Source organism: Leptidea sinapis, chromosome 2 (assembly GCF_905404315.1).
Source record: "Leptidea sinapis chromosome 2, ilLepSina1.1, whole genome shotgun sequence".
Lineage (NCBI taxonomy): Eukaryota > Metazoa > Arthropoda > Insecta > Lepidoptera > Pieridae > Leptidea > Leptidea sinapis.
This window is the reverse complement of record NC_066266.1, coordinates 12044570-12070150: the sequence shown is the minus strand read 5'-3', so window position 1 is coordinate 12070150 and position 25581 is coordinate 12044570. Positions and strand designations below refer to the sequence as shown.

The 25581-nt window shown below is 34.2% G+C and overlaps 1 protein-coding gene across 2 annotated transcripts in view; it reads left to right on the top strand.

Annotated features, from left to right (window-relative positions):
* LOC126971707 (fibroblast growth factor receptor homolog 1-like) overlaps nt 1-25581 on the top strand; it is a 113434-nt gene continuing 87853 nt past the window's right edge. For both annotated transcript variants that reach the window (XM_050818108.1, XM_050818109.1), the window contains exon 1: nt 1-169. The gene's annotated coding sequence lies outside the window, so the exon portion shown is untranslated. The remainder of the gene's footprint in view (nt 170-25581) is intronic.

The following is a 25581-nucleotide window of genomic DNA, read 5'->3' as shown; positions in this document are numbered from 1 at the left end:
CTGCCGTTCGAGTGGACGTCTTGCTAGTTGGCGCTTCCCCTGAAAAACACTCACGAAATCATTCGGAACTCTTGTGTTGAGTGAGTTAGTGAATTTTATGTTAATCTAACAATTTCTGAGACTCAGTGACTTGTGTTTGTCAGCGTTGGAATAGTTATCATTTCTTTCGGTGAGTAGATTTGTGTTATTTTAAGATGTAATTAAAAATAGAACGGCCGTGTGGATATATAATTGGATTATTTAAAATGATTCATAGTTTGTTGGAAACAGGACGGTGTTTTGTCAACATTAGGATGGATTTTTTAATTTGGCGGGAAATTGGTTCATAAATAAATTAATTAATTTATATATTATAAATATAATAATCCTAACAACATGGAGACTGTATGTTCTACAAAAATACATTTCATTTCATAAAAAAAAACTATTGAGTTGCTTAAACTAAACAAAAAATTGTAAAGTGAATATTAACATTAAACTCATATTCTATATTTTTTATGTTATCTATGAAATATATATATTACTTAATAAAATAATAGAGAATTTCATTTGAGCAAGCATCAGAGAAAAACTATTGGATTTTAATTAAATTTAATTTCATAGACACTCGGCCCTTATCTAAAAGTTATTGCGATTTCTAATTAATTTTATATTAATTTATATAACTAATTATTAAAATTATTAAAGTTTTAAGTAACAACGATTTTTATCAGTGTATACATAGACGAAAACGCGGGTATTGATTCTAGTCGTATACCTCCTATTCTATATTTTAATAACTCTTATCAATGTTATGTTATAAAGGAAAACTTTGAAAGAAATATTCGCGGGAATTTTAGGTACAGGATTGCCAACTTTTACTTGAAGAAGAGATACTAAATGAGGAGTACAGATCTATGACAAAGAGTATCGTCCATTTACATTTTGAAACTTTTTCAATATTTTTTTGTGAATACTATTTCGAGTATTATCTGGTTGATAGGACGCACCATTAAAAACCCTATTGGATATCTTCACTCACAAAACAACTTTTATGGAACCTTAACTATGCATGACCAAACTGTGGATATTTTTTATGACAATAAGGGATGAGACGAGCAGGATATTAAGCGGCTGGTAATTGATACGCCCTGCCCATTACAATTTAGTGCCACTCATTCTATTGAAAAACCCAAAAATTCTGAGTGGCACTATAATTGCGTACCTACGCCTGCTTGAGACATAATATATTAAGTATCATTTGCCCAGTAATTTCACTAGCTTTCACGTCACCCTTCAGACCGAAACACAATAATGCTTAGAGATTACTGCTTCACAGCAGAAATAGGCGCCGTTTTGGTACCCATAATCTAGCCGGCTTCCTGTGTAAAGGAGCCTCTCAATGGTGGAATGAGCTTCATTCCTAGTATTTTCCACATCCATATCCCATTAATAAATATGCACGAACTCACTTTAAAACTGGCAGCAATACTCCTACTTACTTTATCATAGGATAACACAATGGATAGCTATGATTAGATAACCTCGCCGGGAGATTTACCATTGATTGCCTTCAATCACACACACGGTTAACTCAATTCAAAATTTTTACCGACATCCCGTGCATAAAGAACCTGTTTTATTATGATTTAATTACAAATATTTTCAGACTTTGAGACAACAGTTAAAATTATTAATTCTATAAATTTTTGAATGATTCTTTAGGACCTAGGTTATAAATAGCGCGAATAGCCCTCGTCTGCAGCACAAAGGTGGTATTAATATCGGCTGCACTGCCCCATAACAATATACCATAGGACATAATAATTTGAAAATAACTAAAGTATTCTACTCGCGCTGTTTCTATTTTTTTTATTGAGAGTAGGTATTTAAAAATTCACTTAGAAAGCAGAGTTTCTTGAGTATATGTGAGAAGGAAATAGTGACAATTATAATTAGTTCAACTTATAGCATCATTAGTTAATAATATTTTAAAAGTATTGATTTATCCATATTTATAGTATTGATTTTTAATTAGAAATATCAATCGCAGATATAGTATTTTTTGAATAAATAGTAGAATATTTAAAACTACCGACAATATTGGAATATCCATTGTATTATACATCATTGTTTAATCCTATTCAACACCTATATACACACTGTAAGCATGATAAAAATTGCAAGATATCCACGCCTACATATCATTCTGTACAACGCGCTAAGTGACCTATAAATTTACTATTCAGACCTCCAAGGCGCCGCGTAATGGGACAAGTTAAAAAACTTTTACAAAAAGGCGACTCTATTCAATTTAAGTCTTGTCACAAATAGGGCTTCCATTATAGGATTTAACAACAGACGTATTGCTAAGCTTGGAATTTAAATACGAGTTTTGAACTCAACTGCGTAATTTGTTTTGTCAAATCAAATCAAATCAAAATCACTTTATTTATGTAGGTCACGGAAATGACACTTATGAATGTCAAAAAAATATTTTTCTTATTGAATCTACAGCTACTCCGTAAAGGGTTGAGCTAATGAGAAGAAGTAGCAAGAAGAAACAAAACTAACAAAGGTGTTGACAATAAAATGAGTAATACGTTTGCCTAATTTATTAAGTTCAATGTAAGTCTTAGGATTAGTGGCGTAGCGTGCCTGGGCGGGGCCCCATATAAAAATTTGCTTGGGGGCCCTCATGAAAGGTAAAGATTTCTCACAAAAGCAAAAATTAATATTTATTCATGATAATTATCTACCTGTCACTTTTCTCAAAACTTTAACAAACAATTCAAATGAAATATTCACTCTCCTTGCTTTTTTATCGGCAACCTGCAAAAGTTTTTATTAATTTTTAAAGGTCGATTTATTTTTGATATACATTAGCAAATAAGAAAGCCGTTCTACATATATTTAACTACAATTGGATATCTACTGTGTTGCTTATCGTTATGTTATTTTTATTATGTTACTTCAGCGTGCTTCACTTTCTTACCATGAATTATTTTTAGATTATCTTTAAGTGAGAAAACGTGACGAGACGAGAAAGCCTAAAACCTAATGCAATTTTAGCAAGATGCTTACAATTATGATATTACTCAGCATTTGGGTTCAATCAAGAATCCTGGGCAGGATCAGGAGAGCAGGGCGTATAAATTACAATAATTCCTATTTTACCCTTATGTTTTTTATTACTAATAAAGTCTTAAAGATAACGAGTGAAGAAGCTATTAAAAACGATGTGCAATGCAATCCATAGAATAAAAATTTCCAACATAAGTTCCATTACTTACATATTAGGGCAGATAACATTACAAGCTGAGTGACATGGATCGAACAATTACAGGCTCTAAAAGGACTGTGAAGGCCAGAGTAGAGCTAAAGAATCTGCAGGCCCTTAGAGTATGCGTCCCGCGTATCTGAACACGTGGCTTATGTTCTCTTTGTTGAACAGAGAATACATGGAGTTTCATCAGTTCAATATAATTTTATTCTTTAAGAAATTTATTTGCACATTTTATACTGTGGTATAATTTTTATTGCTGAAATGAAAATTAGTTTTTGAAAATGTTGGACTCACTTATGATTGAAAATAATTTTGTATTTAGAAATGTTGATTTTGCTTATAAAATTTAATAAAAAATTGCCAATAACTTAATAGTTATAGATAAGTGATCTTATGGGAGAGGTATTTGTATTTAATTAAACCATATTAGTCTACTCATCTCCCATTTACTCTAGAATTGCAGAAGTAAATAAATGATACAAAGTTTATTACTGTTACCCATTTATGCATTTCAGAAGTAATTAAATAATAAAATATATATACTATCAGGTGATCAATTTATACACTCCCATCTTAAATCAAATTACTTTAGTGACAATATTTTAACCATCCAATAAGTCTCCATTATTTCTGTTCCTGACACAAGAAAAAACTTGAAACACGTGATATTTTCTAGAGCTCCCACAAAAAATGGATTGAATACATCTTAATGTAACATTTGTCTATTTTGACTTATTTAGAAAAACAACTTTGGGGATTTGCGACAGCATATTTATGTGTTGCTGTTTTGAATATCAAGGACATCAGATATCCCAGGAACGGTATGAATAGTTCATGAATACACGATAACATGGATCTTTAAGTGGGATTATTTACGGTAAGATTTATTCATTATACTTTTGGTTTTTGAATATATTCTTTTTTTAAGAAAATAGATTCTGAACACCATAAATATGATGAATTTATTTTTACTGCATTCATTATCTTCTAATCTCTACCCTATCAGATTATAAATTCTTTTAGGCTTATTCCAAAAGGCATCTCAATTTTTAATCCATGATTAAGTCTATTTTTTTTTTCATACACAGTTATGAAGACGGTGACAAAATCACGAATTACGTGAAAAATCCTCTTGGACACAGACTCGAGTAATATCATTGAAGGAAATTCTCAAGTATTTCGAAGCTGGTTTCATTAATTGAAGCTAGACCAAGACCATAATAATAATTATGTATTGTAGTTTTCTTCAGACGTTCGAATTTCATTTTGTAATTTGACTTGAGATATTGTTCTTCAAATTTTAATAACTTTTTCCTCATTCTCATATTCCTCATTCCTAATATTCAAATTTTAATTTTTACTTTAACTTATGGACGATGCATACTTCCGGAATCCAGATTGTATGCCTCTGGCTCTCATACTCCTCATGGGTGTATTTTTAAGCTAACAATCAAAAGAAGCCTCTAATATAAAATAGAGTTAAAAATAAAAATCGTTTGTTTTGGCTCAACTTAAACGTATGGGGGCACGAATAGAAATAATCAAAAGTGAATATTTTTATCACATTTATAAATTTGAATACTGATATAAGAGACTAGTAAAGAGACAGGCAAAAATAAAGTTTTAATAATATTACGAGTACCTAATATAAATTTTGAAATAAAGCCGCTCTAATCATTTTATGAGCTAGGTTATTTTATTTGGACTATTGACAACAATATAGTGATAACGTTAATTACAATAACACAAATATAATAAAATTAATGTAAATCAATTCTTATTACTTAGGTTATATGACATAGATTAGCTTGACCGCTTATTGATGTTAATTATTTACAGGTGCTTGCTTATTAAATGGACTTTGACACTTCGGTGATATGGTTGGATCTTGTCTGTTTGTTATTTACTTGGCGTATTTAATAATTGATATATGAAAGTCATTACTTATTGGTAAACATTAAATCATCGACATAGCCCAGGTGGTTGCGAAACTGAAGTGGCAGTGGGCAGGGCACATAGCTCGACGGGCAGATGGTCGGTGGGGCAGTAAAGTCTTCTGGCGACCACGCACCGGAAGACTTTGTGTTGGTAGGCCCCACACAGGATGGACTGACGATCTGGTCAAGATCGCCGGAATAGGTTGGGTGAGGGCATGAAATGATGATGATGATGAAACATTAAGGTATGCAAACCTTAACTATAACAGCTAAAATGATGTAACCCACCACCACTCCGAAACCCAGTTGCACACTGAGAGAGACGAAACAGAGCAAGAAATTCTCCCAGTATTGTTTTTTGCGCTCTTTAAAAACATACAATTTTGATCCGTATCATTGCTATTTGAATAAAATAATCATTATCTTGTCAAAGGATCTCACTGTTTCGTAGTAATGCTTACAGCGAAGCCATTTTTAAATAAAACATTTAAATTTATTTATAGATAACGCTGGAACAGCTACTGGGAATTTATTGTAAAATTATATACATTTGTATATTAGTGTACATATTGTTACTTTTCGGATATGGATTTATACACGCAATCAAAGCTGATATGCGTTTATACAAAAACGCAATGTGAAAAGGTCTATGTCTTACGACAATGTTAAGTGAAGTTCAACTTTATGTTACAAGGCATAGGGTCGAATATGGCTTACCATAGTTTTACTTGTTTACATGTATACTCATATTGATTGACATTTTTATAAACGCAGATTTTAGTGAAGTTTGCTAATCATTCCTAAGTTTTTTTTTATGAATATTAGGGACGGGACGAGCTGGACGTTCAGCTGATGGTAATGAATACGTCCTGCCGATTACAATGTAGTGCCGAGATGGTTCTTGAAAAATCCATAAATTCTGCAGTAATGTGTAAACACAATAATGCTTACACATTACTGCTTCACGGCAGAAAAAGGCGCCGTTATGGTATTCATAATCTAGCCTGTGCAAATTGCCCTCCCACATGTAAATGACATTAGTCGTCTTAAGACACCCTTAGGCCTGGGACTTCCCTATTCTTTTAATGCCCCGGTAAAGCGCAGGTCAAAAAGGGAGGCACAAAATGGCTGATATTAATCTTCTCTTCTAAGTTCTCTACATAAGTAACTTAGTCTCAATTAAAGAATATCTGATATCTTAAAAGAGGTTTATTGTTCGTTCAGGTTTTCTGAGAACTTTGTAGCCGTTCTGAAAGAATTTTTCCTTTAATTTAACTGCGTATATTCCGGGCGTTCTTTGATCATTTTTACGAGCTTGCTGTAGATCAAATTATAGTTATTATGATTTATATAACGAACTACACACCAGATACAGAGGGATCTTTCAGTTTCTCTCAAATTTATAGCGGACTGGCGTAAGAAATGTGATTATTATTAGATATATCAAGTGATTATTGCGCTAGAGCTAAGAACGAGAGCAATAACTGAATGGTACCCTAGAGGAGATAAGAAGAAGGCAGTTCATACGATAGGAAAATGAACTGGAACAGATAGGAGGACCGCTATGGACCAAAATAACAAGGTATCGGAAAGAATGGAAGATCTTGGAGGAAGCCTTTGTCGAAGGACAAACAATTAAAAGAAAAAGGACATACTGTTTAAAAGTAACTGCATATAATTAAAAATTTAGTTAATACATAAATTTAAAATGTATTATATTGTGTTATTGAGACTAAAATGCTGGATTGCGTAGTAAGACTTTGTTAAAATAATACTACAGGAAATAAGAAAGACACTGGGATCACATATCATCAGTAAGTATTTTGTTTATTTCAATGTAAAATAACACGAAGCGTATGTTACAAAATTTGAAAGATGCCATTGAGCGTCAAGATCCACGCACACAAGCATCTAATAGCTGCCGTAATAAAAAAGCTATTGTTTTTAGGTAGTGCGGTATCTAGATGGAGAGTTGTAGACCAATCCTTAATCTAATTTATAAAGTAAACTCATGTGTGACGAGTAATGGTTGAAACTCATGTGTTGCCAAACCACTCACAGTTCACTCTCCGCCTAGAACAAAACATGTGAATGATTCACAACGGTTTATTTCTGCTGTTTATTGTGTTGTAAAACTTCTATAAACTTAAAACTAAAAGCTTCTTGAATCACTTTTAATATAACGCATAGAAGCTGTATTAAAATATTAAAATGTAAAGCATATTCGATGATTATATTATAGGCGCCTATTTCTACCGTGAAGCAGTAATGTGTAAGCATTACCTACTGTGTTTCGGTCTTCTCATGTGATGATCTTATCTCTCTTATGTCTCAAGGTGACAAGCGCAATTGTAGTGCCGCTCAGCTTTTGGGTTTTTGAAGAATCCTGAGCGGCACTGCAATGGGTAGGGCGTATCAATGGCCATCAGCTGAACGTCCTGCTCGTCTCATCCCTTATTTTCATAAAAAATAGATTATATTGACCTAGAAAATTGATTATGATTTCTGAGGATATAACTTTTTACCCTATTAACTGAAAGCCATTTTAATGATCTAACTTCATCTTGAACTGGCTGAAAAAACAAAAAATATGAAAAAAAGCATAACAGATAATGATAAAATTGATGTTATATGAAAATAATATTTGAAAAATTAAATTAATTCGGTTGTATGGAAAAATGCATGCTTATGTCGAAAGATAGCGTCGGTAACGCGGCGGATTAACTAAAATAATATTTACTTTCCCCTGGTCATTTCGAGCCGACCTAACCCAAAGAGCGTGATGGCTCGGTCTCAAACGCAAAAAAGAAAGTTCTCAGCGTACCTACCTAGCCTACCAGTAGGAGGCACCTTTGTACAGGAAGCTGGCTAGATTATGGGTACCACAACAGTGCCTATTTCTGCCATGAAGCAGTAATGTGTAAATATTACTGTTTCATTCTGAAGGGCGCCGTAGCTAGTAACATTACTGGGCAAATCAGGCTTAACATCTTATGTCTCAAGGTGACGAGCGCAATTGTAGTGCCGCTGAGAGTTTTTGGGTTTTTCAGTAATCCTGAGCAGTACTGCATTGTAATGGGCATGGCGTATCAATTACCATCAGCTGAACGTCCTACTCCTCTCTTCATAAAAAAAATGATTACTATATCGCTGACAACACTGTCAATACAATGATAATTCTGAAGTTTTCCAAACGTTGAGCAGCATTTCAAATAAACGCGGGAAACATTATATGTCCGAATAAACCAATCATAAGCAATGTTTGTAAACATTTTATATATTCTTGGTTTATTCTCAACTATAACTTTATACCAAGTTTATTTTTAAGGCCGTAAGACAGTACTATGATGTAACGAACTAGGAAGCGAACAATAGTTTCCTATGAGCTGTGTATCTAAAATGTCCATAAGTAACTCATTTAATATGCAATACATACTCTATGATCGGCCTCTTGAATAAAAATCTAAAGTGTCTAAGCATCCCACGTACAAATTACATTTAAATATATAAATATTCACGGATATATCATATTGTTATTATGAGGGTAGTAAAATAATGTAAAAATTTCGTTATTATTTATTACAGTTACGATATAAGAAAAATGTTATAATATTTAATTTTATCGCAAAATCCTATTTGAGGTACTTCAAATATTTCATTAGCCGTTTAACTATGTTTAAAATTTTAAAATATTCTTAGTATAATAGTAGTATATTGTAATTGGAATGATTTGTAAAACGATGGAATTGTTAATCTTGATTGAAAGAGTGGCAATCAGTTACTTGCTACTGCTTCTCATTAGCTCAACCCTTTAGTAGTGGTAGATTCAATGAGAATTTTTTTTGTTGAATTGTGACCTACATGAGTAAAGTGATTTTGATTAGTACAACGGGCAAATTTGATTCCTACAATTAATTCTACATTTTCTTGCGCATCTGGGCATATGAAAATTTATTTGTATCAAAATATAATTTTGTCAAACAGTTATTGAACCTAGGGCGGTCACTCCATTCCCAATCTGTGGTATCATTAAGAAAGTCATTTATGTTATTATGTTATTTTAAGATTTTTTTTTGAATTTCGTAACAAATATTTTGTTTTGTACATTTCTTGGGAAGATAAGTTCTGAGTTTGTTGCGAACGTACTTCTCAGGTCTGAGGCATTCTTTTGGAATGGGTAGTAGTTTTTGACTTTCAATAAGTTATTTATCCTATTTTGAATAAAAATATTTGAATATGATATTGTAAAAGTATATACAACGCATTATATTATACAAGTAAACATTTCATTACTAAAACAATTTAACAACAACATTTAGTGTCCAAATGTTTTGAGCTTTCTTTAGTGTTAATTCCGCCAATATTTGTCTTTTAAACAATTCGACACGTGTTTCGCCTCTACACGAGGCATCCTCAAGACATATTGACTCTCCAAAATCTGGCACGAGACAAATATTGGCGGAATTAACACTAAAGGAAACTCAAAAGGTCATTTAGATAATTGTGGATATCCGCAAAGTAACGCCTACTTCAATAAATACATTTAGTATAAAATATGTAACATCCCATATCGTTCGCAATATCTTGTATATTCCAGGAATTAATCTGATTTAAATAAATTGTATACAATGTCCAATAAAGAATTAGGAATTCCACAAGCGGTTCTATGACATAATCACAGAATGATCTTGGAATATTATATTCTACGAATGTAATGAATGTAATATTTATTAATGTCATTTGTTTACAACCTGTTCTTGTTTGTTCTAGAGAGTTAATTATAATTGTTGTTATCATTCACTGTTTCAATATTTTGAATATTTGGTACGTGTTAAGTGTTTGTTTACGCTGTATTAAGTATTGGAGTAAGGGTTGAGATGAAATTCGTTGATTATTTATGTTTTAATAATAGCCTAAGCACATTTTTTTTATGAAAAAAGTGACGAGACGAGCATTACGTTCAGCTCATGGAAATTGATACGCCCTGCCCATTACAATGTAGTGCCACTCAGGATTCTTGAAAAACCCTAAAATTCTGAGCGGCACAACAATTGCGCTCGTCACCTTGAGACATAAGATGTTAAGTCTCATTTGCACAGTAAATTTCACTTGCTACGGCACCCTTCAGACCGAAACACAGTAATGTTTACACATTACAGCTTCACGGCAGAAATTGGCGCCGTTGTGGTACCCATAACCTAGCCGGCATCCTGTGCAAAGGAGCCTCACACTGGTAGAACATGGTCGTATTTGGTCCGGCCAAACGATCGGAAGCGGTCTGGTTTTGATGTCGCATTGTCCATCGCACGACTGGATCACTTGGCGTTGCGTAGAGATGTCGCTTCATTCGCTTCAGCGTGTTTTCTACCGCATTTATCACGGGGAGTGTTCCGAAGAGCTGTTTCACCTGATTACTGCCGCCGAATTCCACCTTCACACGACACTCCACAAGTTAGGATATCATCCCCATCATCTGGGTGTGTGGCGGTCTTCCCCGTACTACAAAGCTGTGGTATGAGCTTCCTTGTGCGGTGTTTCCGAAACGATACGACATGGGTACCTTCAAAAAAAGCGCGTACATCATCCGGAAAGGCCGGCAACGCCCCTGTGATTCCTCTGGTGTTGCAAGAGAATGTGGGCGACAGTCATCACTTAACACCAAGTGACCCTCTCGTTTATCTTCCTTTCCATCAAAAAAGGTTTTGCTCGTCCTGCCATTTTGACATCGAAAATAAAAAAGCCTAAATACAGTTTTATAATACTCAACAGTACAAGTAACGTTGTATTTACTAGTCAAATTTCTTGCGCCGCTTCTTCTCTCTCAGAGTGCCATTTGTTTCCGAAGCGGTAGTAGTATCAAGTAGTTATTAGGAATGACATCAAAAGAATTCTAACGGAATCAATTTTGAGAAAATAGATGCTTTTTATGCCTTTTATATAAAAACGTATAAAAAGAATTTATTTTCTCAAAATTGATTCCTTTACAATTCTATTTGATGTCACTTCTAACACTACCACCGCTTCGGAAACAAATAGCTTTCTGAGAGAGAAGAAGCGGCGAAATAAAATCTCGCAGCATTCTTTTTTGAACTCTTTTAATATTAATAATATTGTACTGTCATTATTATTGCTATAAAATAATCATAATGTAGTTCCAGGCTATCGGACCACTTAGATATTCAGTTGTGGAGTTGTAGGATTAACGACAGAGCCATTTTTTAATAAAACATTTAAATTTATTTACAGATAATATTTGAACAGTGGCTGGGACTTTATTATAAAAATGTATACTATTATGTTTCTTATAATATAGGAAACTAACAATTGATTTTCGGAGGAAATCATAAAAGAAATGTATTTTTATATCACGTTTTTGGCAAAGACTTGACAACACGTATTCACTTTATGATATTGTAAATTGAGAGATAAGATTACGAGACAGTAAACAATGCTGCCAAACCACAGCAGTACTTCAAGAAAAATACGTGAACAAATATCAAATTTGCAAGAAATATTTAGTAAAAGTTTTTTTTAATGAAAATAAGGGACGAGACTAGCATGATGTTCAGCTGATGGTAATTGATACGCCCTGCCATAACAATGCAGTGCCACACAGGGTTCTTGAAATACCCCAAACATTCTAAACGGCACTTCAATTGCGCTTATCACCTTGAGACATAAGATTATAAGTCTAATTTGTCCAGTAATTTCACTACCTACGTCAGACTGAAACACAATAATGCTTACACATTAGTGCTTCACGCAGAAGTAGGCGCGATTGTGGTACCCATAATCTTGCCAAGTATATGTCCAAAGGAGCCTACCACTGGTGAAGATTGAGTACTTTCTATATTTTGGCGTTGACTGTACTCGCGCCTATAAATAAGTAAACTCGTGTGGCGTAAATATAATTTTTATTCAAAATAGGATGTGACATCACTTATTGAAAGTCAAAATCTACCACCCATTCCAAAGTGTATGCCTCAGACCTGAGAAGAACGGGCGCAACAATCTTAACGGGTTTTTTTTCATCAAAAAATATGTTTACAAAGTAATATTGTACAATTAAACTTATTATTTAATAGCCTGAGGGCGGTCGTTCCATTTCCAAACTTCGGAATCACATGTTATATTAACCTTTACCACATAAAGGTTTTTTAACAATTCTTTTGAATATCGTAATACTTTTGTTTTGAACATTTTCTGGGATTGTAAAAGCATATACATGGCCCCACAAAAGACTTAATAACTCGATTATCGACGATTAGCCGAGTAGTAGGCATAACAAGTGTATGTTTGTTCCTCGTGTTAACATTTTGATTGTCAACGTTTGTTTCTAGCAAATTCCTCATTGTTCTTATGAACATATAGAACATTATCAAGAATATATTGAGAAGCAACAGTCAAAATGTTTATTTCTTTAAAATTTTCTCTTAATAATTATTTAGGACCTAGGTTATTAATAAGGCGAATGGCCCTCTTCTCCAACATAATATAAATGATTTTATATAATATATGACCACTGTCCTTATTATTCACAAGTGCAATAACTTCCGACTGTCACTGTTTCCTTACGAACGTGATAGCGCGCTGATAACAGTAATCAAGCCCGCTGGCACTTCTGTGATTGACACATCCAATTTATCCTTACAACTTATGCTAGCCTAGTATCTGACTAGTCTCAACACTGGAATACTTACAAAGAAAAAACAACTCATTTAGTTTTTCTAAATCATCACAAAATAATTCAATATCCAATTCTCGTGTCCCGGTTTCGGAGGAGTTTGGTAACAAAACCAGACTCCTCCGAAACGGCTAAACAGATTTGTTCAACTCAGAATCGGCCAACATCTATTTTTCCCTAAATATTTTTTTTATTTCTTTTTGATAATTTTTTTATTTTTATTTTAATATGATTAATCATTAAAAAATTACAACTCAAAATTTTCACCCGTCAACGATCAACACCTATTTTGTATCGCGATTTTAATATTATTCTATTCCAACCACAGGATGCGCAATAGAGTTGCAAGATGGCAATCGAATATAATGAATACTATAGTACGATATATTACTATTATCAATTAATTATATTTTCAATTTATTCTTAATAAAGGTTCACTAATCGAAGTACCTATAAACTACTCTCTCAAGTTAGATGTGCACACAATGTGCAAATTTGATTAAAATCGGTTTAGTAGTTTAGGGGTTTCATCGCGGACAAACAACATGACAGGAAAATTTTATATATAATTGGCTGACCCTACAAACGTTATGTTGCCATATAAAATAATGAAAAATACAAAAAAAATGGGTATAAAAAATAGATGTTGCTGATTCTCCGCCCTACCTGATACAAAATTTCATACAACTCGATCAAGCAGTGTTGGAGGAGTTTGCTAACTAACACCGCGACACGTGAATTTTATATATAAGAAGATTGAAGACCAATCCTTAATCTAAATAGTCGGTATATTTTACAAAAGGCCATTACAAAGATTTGGTATCTTTGAAACATAGATGTAACTGCGTCCTACGTAACTATTGCACTTACAAAAGTAATAATAATCCTTTGTTCCATTACCATTTCAAAAAGGCTTTAAAAAGTCAATTACAATGGTAGCATCTTCTAAAGAACATGTTATATAGAGGCCGCCAGAACAGTTTATGCGGTCGATACAATCACAAGGAATGACCACAAATGGTGTCCACGTCACGCTAATCAGAGGACACTAATGTTAAGTGTCACTCACGCATCACGACCTACGAATAGGGTTGTCAATTGTAGTAAGCCTTTACACAATAAAGGCCAATTATTTTCTCAAAATTTATTCCTTTAGAATTCTTTTTGGTGTCATTTCTAATATACTAAGCACTACTACCGCTTCGGAAACAAATGGCGCTTTGAGAGAGAAGAAGCGGCGCAAGTAGCTCTCCCAGCATTTCTTTTGCGCTCTTTTTAATCAAATATATAATCAAATAATCATAATCTAGTCCCAGGATGTCGGATCATTTAGATATTCAGTTGTTGTGTCAGAGTAGTAGGATTACGATTTTTTTTAATAAAGCATTAAAATTCTTTTATAGGTAATGCATGAACAGTGGCTGGGACTTTATTATAAAAGAGAAATGAAGCATTATACGGTTTTTTGGACGCGATTATTAAATAATTGAAGAAGTAAATATAAATATACATATTTAGTTAGACACTTTTTGAATGGGTGAAATCTCGTGAGTTCGCGTCACCGAAATGCATTATATCTGTAGCTATACAGCTGACGTATTGTGAAACATTAGTGCTGTGTATATCTTATTATTGAAATTGAATAAATTTTGTGAAAAGTACAATGTATATATACTATATACAATGTGCATTATTGAAATAGCGTTTTTGTTTGTTTAATATATTATTTAAAATAAGTTTTAAAAATAAATTGTAATTAAGAAATTAATTGTTTTTAAACATAATGAAATTTCAAATTTAAATACTAAAAGTTTCTACTTCTATCGCTAGTCTAATTGATTATTTTAGTATTAATAAAATTGGACAACCCTACGTGCCTCAAAATATATACGTGCATTAAGCGCGTACTCTATGGTATTAAAAATCCTTTAATATACCGACAGCCCTAATTTGGTGTAAGTAGGCATGTGGTTATGGTATAGATCGAATAGTAAGGATATGTTATTGTCCTTTAGTCCAAGCATTTTCGGAATGTCAATAACCGACATACTGAGGAACTGGATATCGTTTCCATAGCAACGATATTCTCTTGTTTATCCCTAGCCCTATTAGAAATATATTTATTTTCCATAAGGAAAGGTCGTGAAGCTACACCAGTTCGTAAAGGGGCTTTGAAATGGGGAAAAGAACTCATGGGATGAACTCCCAGAAAAAAAACTACGTTTAAAAAAACCGAGATCAAAAACTGAAAAGTATCAAATAAATAAAAATTACTTACCTTTCATATTAATAAAATGCAATTATTTATATGTGCATACATATTGATAGGTTTTAAGTCGGTGCCAAGCCAAATGCAATGTAGATATACATTTTTTTTAAAAAATGTTCATAAAATGAAAACTTCTGGGCCAAACTATGTAAAATTTTTATGGGACCAAATGGAATCTATTCTACGTAAATCGGATCATAAATCTCGGAGTAATCGGTGTTAAAAAAATACCGATCCAATTGATAATCTCCTCTTTTTTGAAGTCGGTTAAAAAACAAAATGGTCTACGCAGAACCCTTTCCGAAATGAAGGTAATTATAAAAAGAACACTTTTGACATTCATAAGTGTGATTTCCTTGATTTCATTTGAACCATATTGTGTTAAATTGTTTTTCCCTAGTTGCGTAGTTGGAAACCCAAATCATACCGCATAACTTAGTATTCAGGATCGTCTAACCGTCTTGCTGAAGTCTCGACTATGTAGCGCTTACGCATTGGTCCGGTCTGACTTACTTACTTAAGTTCCTGTATCCCCTAGCTGGGACAGAGGGCATCCTTAGTGCATCTCCATCGCGATCTGTCCTGAGCATCTCTCTTAATTTCACTCCAGGTCTTTTCGATGTCTTTCGTTTCGTCAATAACAGTCCACCGCCAGGTTTGCTTTGCACGGCCACATTTGCGTTTTCCTTGAGGGTTCCAGTCTAGGGCTTGCCTCGGTATATGGTTGGGATCCTTTCGAACTGTGTGGCCTATCCAGCTCCATTTGCGTTTTATCTGTTGATCAATTGGGACTTCATGACAGCGTTGTCAAAGATGATCGTTGGAAATTTTGTCGGGCTAGTGAATACCGAGGATATTTCCAAGGCATCGGTTAGCGAAAACCCTGAAGTTTGGTCCGGTAGCTAGTAAAAAAAACATAAACAAACCTGAAAACTCTATGGTACATAAACACGTGCTCGTGTACCAAACGGCCCCTAATTCAATAAAACAAAAGCGGCCACTGATTGTTTCAATCACATGAGTGGAGCATTATCGTCTGCAGGAACGGACACCGGATCTGACAAAATAAAAACAACCGTACTATAAGTGTGTTAGAGTCCGATATCAAGTGACGAGTGACGAAGCGATGTCAATTCATATTACGAATAGTTTGAGACGCAATAAATTTCAATTATCCGAAGACGGGCGGATTGTCTTACGGGATTTTGATTTCTTTGCCGTGAGAACTTGTTCGAGGATTGGTTTAGCATTGTTTTCAAAATGTCCTAAAAAACAAAGAATCAAAATTAGATTAAGGCTTGGTAGAGACCAATTCCATCAGAGGCTGCGCTCCAATTAGATACCGCACCAAGAACTTAAAATATGTTCGTAAGTAGTTGAGCTCATGAGAAGAACATGTAAAAAACACAACGGCCACTCTTTTCAATCAAACAGAGTATTTTACAATGGCTGGAACATACATAACAAATTAGTTTGTAAGGTGCTGCATCCAATATATGAGTTGTGGTTAAATAATATAAACTATTTCATAAAAAGTAATAAACAATTAACTGTTTATATATAAATTATCGTATATTAGATGCATCAACCTTTACAGCTTGAATTTATTGTGTGTATAAGGATGCTTCATGAACATGATTACTGTCACAATTAGTAATTGCATCTAACAAATACAATAATTATGCAATGCAGTCAGAAATATCTTCCTAAAAGTGACATTATAATAGTAAATAATATTTCACAATTATTTTAATTTAAAATCCAGACTTGAATCGCTATTATTAGGACCTTGGTATCTTTAAGTTTCCCGGCCTATTCACATGAACATGATGGTTGTGATTACTGTGATAATTAGTAATTGCATCTAACAAAAACAATTATGCAATACAGTTAGGAATTCCTTCCTAAAAGTGACATTATAATAATTATTAGTTTATTTCCCAAACAAAATGGCGCCCAAAATGGCGTCGTTGGATTATTAAAAATTTAAAATCCGGGCTTGACTTCGCTTTTATCAGGACCGGTATCTTATAGTTTCCGGGCCTTTTCACACGGCATCACTTCTTCGGATATGATAATGTCACGTTCCCTTATAGAATATTTAATTTTCACTCATTTGAGTCCACGATTAATAATTCTCTACCGACATCAGAAATGATTCCTACTTCCTGGTACGTGTAGTGCATTTTATTCGACATGTTCTATCCTTCTTGTACGTGGCTGTGTAGCCTGTGTGTGAAAGAGATGGGTGATAGGAGCGTCTTATTGCAGTCAATCATCTATATTCGTGGTGGCTAGTGGAATATTATCGAAGCTTCCGGTTTCGTTAAGTCATTGACTTGAAGACAGGCCCAGTTTTGACTATTTCTCTTGTAAAATATTATGTTTAAAATGTAATGAATTTTGTAAAAATCTTTCATGTAAATTATGACGAAAATCCAACACATGGTGTATGAAGGTATAAAAAGACATCCAAATAATTTGACTTTTCTTGAGTGTTTATTCCGCCAATATTCGTCTTCAAACAATTTGAATTAGACTCAGCCTCGTGCCAGAGTTTGGCGAGTAAACATCTCCTGGGGATGCCTCGTGTAGAGGCAAAACACGTGTCGAATTGTTTGAAGACTAATATTGGCGGATTTAACACTCAAGAAAACTCAAAACATTTGGATAATTATGGATTTCCACAAAAAACTTCAATAAATTTTCATATAAATGCATTTATTTTCTCAAAATTGATTAAATTAGTATTCTTTTTGATGTCACTTCTAAAACTATCACCGTATGTACAATGAATTATTTATCTTTACTAGTCGAAAAAATAATTACGAAATTTTCTGTCATACTTGCATTTCATCACTTATTTCTGCGTTTAATCGCTTTAAGACGTTAATAATTTATTTATTTTTCAATTAATAATATGATACCTACGTTTTTCAATAATAATATACCAGGAAAGGAATTTCGTTCAAACCGAAGGTAACAGGACACTTAAGCATATTTTTAGTTGGGAGTAAAACTGTGTAAAAAATACCTAAAGTCTTAGATTAAGGATTGGTCTCCGCTGTGCTCCAATTAGATACCGCTCTACTTAAGAACATTTTTTTTGTTTCGACAACTATTAGATGCTTGTGTGCGTGACATCTTGACACTCAATGGCATCTTTCAAATTTTGTAACATACGCTTCGTGTTATTTTACATTGAAATTAATAAAATACAAAATACTTACTGATGATATGTGATCCCAGTGTCTTTCTTATTTCTTGTAGTATGAAGTTTACACACTTGATAATAACGCCAGCGTTATCTGGTCGGAGGGCAGCGTAGACCAATCTTTAATCTAAGCATCAAGTAATAAAAATATGTATACATTACCTATAATTTGCGGATTACAACATAAAGTTGCCGTATTTATGGAGCTGCTATTATAAGATAGGTGGTTGTGTGGTTCTGTGGTTTGAGCTTTCTTGTGCGGTGTTTCCTAAAAAGCCAAAAATATATATAAACGAAATCAGAGATTATGGTAAGCTAACAGTCATCTAAGTCTTACGTCAGTCAAGTCTGGGCCAAGTTTACGACTCAATCAGCTCTACCACAGACGATTGCACATTTTACCGATTAGTTTTAAATGAATAAATAAAAAATAAATCATTTTTATTTTCAGGCATTACCGATAGATATACAAACAATCTTAACTTAAATTAAATTACATAACATTGTTGAGTTTAATTTGAAATTAATTAAATTACAGATAAAATTACAGTTTAAAATTTTAGATATGTCATAATCACAATTAAAAAGAAAATAATTCATAATAATAATATTAATAATTTAAATTAGGAAAAAAATCCATAATAATTGGTACTAAAATGTCCTAAATTATGTTAGTATAATTATAACTAAACGGGCACATGAAGCCGCATAAATGCCTTTATAATTGGCGCATCATAATGACTAGCAATGGTTTTGCTCACCGATCAAATGCCTATTAGATCGGGGTCGACAATTTTTAAAACCAAAAAATAATAATAGTAGGATGAAACCTATTGGAAAAGTAAGAGATAATATCAAAAATGAAAGGAAAAGTAATTTACGGGTAATCTGTAGCGGAAAGTAGAAAATGGGGGGTGCTTTAGGGTAAAAAACGGTTTATCTCGATTTCCGACAAAACTACAAGTCCTATGGAAAAAAGTTCAATGACAAAATTGTAGGTAATAAAAAGTACTACAACTTTTGTTTTCACACCTTTTTCACATAACCTCAAAATTTATGTGAAAAATTTAATGTAAAACTCAATCTCTTCCTTTTCCAATAGGTTTCATCCTACTATTATCTTTTAACATTTTCAAAGGCGCTGTTCTATTTACTAAGCTATTCAAAATCCGTGGCCTAATTCTTAACTCGTAATGACATAAGTCGAACACAAAATGCGACAAGCATTAGCATTCCTCGCGTTACGAATTCTCGGAGCTTGTCGTGACATTTCGTGTTACGGTTATCGGAATAACGTCACAAATCTTAATTCCCCATGGGTGGTTCTATTGTACATTCACCTAATGTACTTATTACGAACTGTACGAATATAAAGTAGCCCAAGGCGCGGTATCCATCAAAGTGGAGTGGAGAGGAGAGGAGATGTATTTTAATAAATAATCAGATTTCGTTATTTCCAAATCTCCTTTCCGGTTAGCTTCGGTGGAAATGGATCAAATCATTTACCAGGCTCCTTTGCACAGGATGCCATATTATGGGTACCACAACGGCGCCTATTTCTGCCGTGAAGCAGTAATGTGTAAACATTAATGTGTTTCAGTCTGAAGGGTCCCGTAGCTAGTGAAATTACTGGCCAAATGAGACTTGACAACTTATGTCTTAAGGTCACGAGTGCAGTTGTAGTGCCGCTCAGAATTTTTGGGTATTTAAATGATCCTGAGCGGCACTGCATTATAATAGGCAGAGCGTATCAATTACCAATAGCTGAACGTCCTGCTCGTCTCGTCCCTTATTTTCATTAAAAAAAAAGCAAACTTTATGTCGCGTCTAGCGATCAATCGGTGAGGCCGGATGGCGCCTCAACCAGAACCCATGTTTCCTTCGATAGTTTAAATACTGAAGAATTAATTTTGTTTCTTCAACCTCTAGTTCCTCTTCGTCGAGCAAGTTAAAATATAACTTTTGTAACGACAGATCTTTCTTTCGTAGACCTACCTACCTGGTCTACCAGTGGGAGGCTACTCTGCACAGGATGTCTGCTAGTTTATAGGTACCACGACGGCGCCTATTTCTGCCATGAAGCAGTAATGTGTAAACATTAATGTGTTTCGGTCTGAGGGGCGACGTAGCTAGTGAAATTACTGGGCAAATGAGACTTAACATCTTATGTCTCTAGGTGACAAGCGCAATGCCGCTCAGAATTTTTGGGTATTCAAGAATCCTGAGCGGCACTACATAGTAATAGTAACAGCTTCGCGGCTTATTTTGTCTCGTCTCCTCTCCTCTCCGCTTTGGTGGATACCGGGCCTAATATGTAGGTAAAAAAGTAATAAACGATACAGCAAGAATTAAAAACAGACCAACCACATTAGTTCCATAATGCTATGCCTAGTTATTAAATATTTTTGTAATTGCTATATTTTTTTTTGCTTATAAGCCATTTTATTTGTCATTATTCTTTTCTTCGTTCTTCAAATATTTTTATTTAAAATAGAAAATGAGATCACTTTTTGAACGTCAAAGCTACAAATCATTTCCGCTTCTCAGAAACTCAGCGGGCTTTTTCTGCTATATTTTTTATAGAAAAATATCTGACTGACCGTGCGTCAATAAATTCTCTCATAGATAATATGACTAAACTGCACTCCATGAAGTAATCCGTTCATTAATCTATGATTTCACTGTAATAAACATTAGGACACTGAATTTATATAATAAGATTCGCTCCATTCCCAATCAGTGGTATAATCAAGTAAAGTCATTAATGTTATAGAAACCTTTACCACACAAACGTTATTTAACAATTCTTTTAAATTTCGTAATACATTATTTCAGCTATTACGGTTTATGATAGACAGACATACCGACTGAACCATTGTAATAGGGTTCCTCTTGGCGTACGGAACCTAAAAAACTTATTGAAGTTCAATTTGTAACGTACCAAAACAATTGAATAAATGAATTCTTCATAAAGCTTATCAAAATTGTAGATCTGATAGGAATGTTGAAAAAAAAGGTGTTATTTTATAAATAATTTACAATAAGGTGTTGATATCGCCTGCTATTGTCCAATGAGATTTAATCTCCGTATTGTGAGTCCGGGCGTTTCGTCCTAGCGATGTGACGAGAATTCAAAATTAGGCCGCTTTCTGAGAACACTTGGAAAAATATGTTTGTACAATGGAGATTTTAGTGTTGGCGGTGAACAGATATATATAATAATAATATTATTAATATACAGTCACCCTGAAAACGAGATCTGGAAAGATCTTGAAACGTCGGGTTAACTAAAATAATAATAAAAATTACTCTTTTACGCAAAAATCTAATGTAAAACACAGTTACACTCGTTTTAATCCTTTAAAATGTGTTTTTCTTTTTAATGTGTAACACTCGCGTCAATCAAAGAAAATATTAATAATAAAGTCAAAACTAATTTGCAATTTTCTACTAAAAAGATAGTAGATTAGAAATATATTACTTGTAAATCGTTAAGAAGCTACATTAAAATGGCTTTGACTTTAAGCTAAAATTGACAATAATAATAATATTGACACACTTTTTACACAAATTATCTTGCCCCAAACTAGGCATCCATAGTACAGGCTATGCTATGTTACAAGACAATGTTATACTTAATACAATATACTTACTTAAACATACATATAAACATTCATGACTCGGAAACATACATCTATATTCATCATATAAATGTTTGCACCTACCGAGATTCGAACCGGGACCTCTAGCTCAATAGGCAGGGTCACTAACCACTGGTCTATAGGGGTCGTCGTTGTCACATTTTAGGATTTCAAGACAAAATGTAAAATTAGTTATATCCTAGCAATAGAACATGAAAACAAATTAGATATGTCGGAAGTTTGCGAAATGGAGGACGATAATCACAGATCTGCAGTATGCACGGAGACTATTCCTATTATTGCACTCAAGTTTATTTCCCTTTACATTCCTATGATATTTAGAACATGACGTCACAAACATTTCGAGATTTATTTACTTATAGTATTTATCACGGGGAGTGTTCCGAAGAGCTGTTCCATATATCATCCCCACCATCTGGATGTGTGGCGGTCCTCAACAGTGCGGTTTTCAAGAAGCTTTCTTCCACGTACTACAAAGCTGTGGAATAAGCTTCCTTTTGCGGTGTTATCGGGACGATACGACATTGGTACCTTCAAAAAAATCGCGCACACCTTCCTTAAAGGCCAGCAACGCTCCTGTAATTCCTCTGGTGTTGCAAGAGAATGTGGGTGGCGATGATCACTTAACACCAGGTGACCCGTACGCTCGTTTGTCCTCCTTTTTCATAAAAAAATACTAATAAGTGTGATTTATTAACCGACTTAAAAAAGGAGGAGGATCTCAATTCGATTTGTATTTTTTATATATGTAGGTACACCGATTACGCTGAGATATATGACTCGTGAGTGATTCTTGATTTGATGCAGAATAGTTGCAATTTGGTCCCATTAAAATTTAACAGAGTTTCCCTCAGTAGTTTTCAATTTATGAATATTCTTGTCTACGTGGATGATGTGATTTTAGTTTGTGTACGGCTTTTTATGTCTACTACAATTGAATCCAGGTAAAGACAGACAGTCCAACAAGCTCCTCTAAACTAACTTTAATTACTCCAAGAAATATTTACTTCCTTACAGGATGTGCATTGGTTTTCCAGCAAGGTAGACACTGTAGATCTAACTAGTCGTAGTTGAGCTTTATTCCGATAGTACGACATAAGTTGTATGAACCGCTGCTTGCTTCGGATATGCAATCTGTATACTATCTACTGTAGGTAGTAAATTAACTTTAACACTACTAGTGCTATATTTATTTAGGTTCATAACGAGGTACTGCCTGATTGCCTATATGATATTCACGCCTCTTCTTACTTACTTCTGCGACGCAGCGAAAAAGAAGTTGGTCTTAGTCTCCGACTCGAGAGGCATTCACTTATTTCGGTCCTGTGCGATATCACCCCAATTATTTTTCATCTCGCACAGGTCAGCTGTCTTTGTACTAAGGGCGACCTACTAACCATCTACAAGTCCCAAGTAAACTTTTGTCACTCCACGATCCTCTCCCATGCGTTCTACGTGGCCGAGCCAGCGAGCGAGTTTTGATTTTATATATTAAGAAAATAAGGGACGAGAAGATCATCACGTTTAGCTGATGGTAATTGTAACAGTATTCTTGAAAAACCAATAAATTCTGAGTGGCACTACAATTGCGCTCGTCACCTTGAGAAATAAGATGTTAAGTCTCATTTGCCCAGTAATTCCACTAGCTACGGCGCCCTTCAGACCGAACGTAACACAGTAATGTTTACGCATGACTGCTTCACGGCAGAAATAGCTTCCTATTATTACAGTCAAATTTATTTTCCTGAACCTTCCTAAGATATTCAGAACATGACGTCACAAACATTTTGAGACCAGTAAATTAAGTCCAACAGAATTGAACCCACATAACTGTAAAGGCAGATAGTTCAACAAGCTCCTCTAAACCAACTCTTCAATAACCAACTTTAATTGCTCCAAAAAGTAAACATCCAAAAAAAGATGTGCTTAAAAGCGATCGATCGGAGATGCTCGATGCTTCAAAATAAACATTGCTCAGTGAAGTGGCTTGAGTGCTTGTTAACTAATCTACATTATTGCTTCACCCACAACGCCCCTATTGTTGCGACCTGCGTGTATTGTGATGCCGTATACCGAAACACTAAAGAATCTCGACAATTAGAATAGAAATATATTTATTTATTTTTTATGAAATAGGAGGACAAACGAGCGTACGTGTCACCTGGTGTTAAGTGATCACCGCCACCCACATTCTCTTTAGCACGGACTCTAAGGAAGGTGTACGCGTAAATTTTTGAAGGAACCCATGTCGTATCGTCCCGGAAACATCGCACAAGGAAGCTCATTCCACAGCTTTGTAGAAGAAACCTCCTTGAAAACAGCACTGTGGAGGATGGTGGGGATGATATCCTAAGTTACGGCGTGTCGTGCAAAAAAACTAAAAAATAATTAAGATTTCTAGGCAGTATCGAATAGTAGAAAGCATGGTGTGGCGTGCCTTCGTCTTGTCAGTTGTCACTTTTTATAATAAAAAAAAATAATAAATATAATGTATAAACTAATCAATAAAATATTGCTACCCCAATCATGATAATATAAATATATGCTGTTGTAGGCGTCAAAAACACGATTAATTTGAATATTCACTTTAATATATCTGACGTTTAAATCAAGATGGCGTCTAGGAGCGTTGGCGTACTTAATCATTGCAGCTCATAACCTATTTAGTCTGTCTGGTTTGAAGAAAGCTGTTTATTAGCCTAATTCCCGCTCATTGTTTCGAGAAGAGGATGTTGTTGTTAATGTTGCCAAATATTTAATATCCGGCTTGCAGTTTATGAAGTATTGTTCCGGTAAACACTAAATGGATGTGTAAATAAAATCAGAACTTGCGTGGTTGTTATTGGAATTATATACCAACATCTCTCAGTCTATAACTGATGCAATTTGTAGTCTCATATAGTAATGGTTGGTGACCCTATCTACTGAGCAAGAGGTCCCGGGATCGAATTCCGGTAGGTGCAAACATTTATATAATGAACAAGCGGACCCTACAGACGTTGTCCTGTACACACGTCTTAAATTTAAAAATAGGTCCAGCCGTTTTGGAAGTAGTTCAATTGTAAATCTAAACCATCCTCTAATCCACTTCTACACACACAAAAAAAATCATTCAAATCGGCCCATCTTTTTAGGAGGAGTTCACTGTCAACACACGTACAGAAGAATTATACCTATAATTATATGGATGTTTGTTTCCGAGTCATGGATGTTTATATTATGTATGTTTAAGTATGTATATTGTAGTTTTCTTAAGTTTAAATTCCGCCAAGATTTGTTTAATCCATTTGACACGTGCTTGGCTTCAATACGAGGCATCCCCAGGAGATGTGAACTTACAAAACCCTGGCAAGAGACTCGATCAAACCGACAAATCATGGCGAATTTTACACTCAATAAAACATACAACGTTTGGATAAACAAACTTGTTTACAGCAAAAAGATTCAGTTTGGATTTGCCCGACTTAATCTAATATGTACAGAGGGCGATTATTATTAATCAATGCCAAACAATGATAGTTTCGTGATTAATGAGCATTAAGTACCACGT